Source organism: Rhagoletis pomonella, unplaced genomic scaffold (genome assembly GCF_013731165.1).
Source record: "Rhagoletis pomonella isolate Grant_MI unplaced genomic scaffold, Rhpom_1.0 Rhpom_scaffold_00007, whole genome shotgun sequence".
NCBI classification, from domain to species: Eukaryota; Metazoa; Arthropoda; class Insecta; order Diptera; family Tephritidae; genus Rhagoletis; species Rhagoletis pomonella.
Genome location: NW_023458561.1, coordinates 6,075,734 through 6,076,671, shown reverse-complemented (window position 1 = coordinate 6,076,671; position 938 = coordinate 6,075,734).

Here is a 938-nt window from a genome sequence, read left to right as displayed (position 1 = left end):
GGATTCCTGTACTCGTTCCAATGCCTTGATGGCTTCTGCTACGGCCCGGCGGGTTGTATTAGTAGGTAGATTGGCCGTGGTTCGCTCGCCAGGTAGTGGACGATGTAGTAACGAGTGGTGTGGTCAGTCACAGGTTTTGCAGTTGTCAGGCGATGTGCACTGTGTCTTCCGATGTGTTCTAGCTAGACAATTCGAGCAGTATTTGAATTTACGTACGCAACGGATGCGATCTTCTACAGTCAGCTCCAAGAAAAACTTCCAAAATCTGAGTGCATGATACCGGTGGCAAACTAAGCACAGATGTACGGTTGGATCACGACGCTGTGGTGCAAGGACTTTGTTGCATGCTGCTTCATATGGATGTCCAGCTGGTGCACGCCGAAGAAGTGGAATCGGAGTTAACTTTCGAGGTCGTTGTCTATTGTTATTCTTGCATGAAGGTACGCGCTGATGCTCAATTGATTCGTCGTGTAGCACCCTTTTTCCCTGGGGCTAGCCGAAGATGAAGAGCTTGTTCACGTCTACGCGACGGCGGTGTGGTTGAGTAGCGACGCTGCTGTGCGGTGTTCGGGGTGCCCGGGACCAAGCGCAGATGCAGAACTGGTTTACGTCTACGGGGTGGCGTCGTGCTGCAGCGGTATACCAGTTTGCTTCTGTAAAATAGACTTGCTTTAGTATTGGGTTTTTGAAAACTTATGGCTAGGAGAGAACAACGTTCAGATATTGAAAGTTGCTGCCAGGGTGGTGTCTTAGGGACATCTGACTGGATGGGTAGAGGACATAATTTCACGATTAGTCTGGTGAACAGACCGTGTTGCGTTTGAACGTCTGCAACACGCACTTTATCGTCCGGGCCAAGGTAGACCTTTACAATTCTTCCTAGACACCTGATCGCTGATTTGATGTCGAAAGGACCTGCAAAATCGATTCCTGTTCGA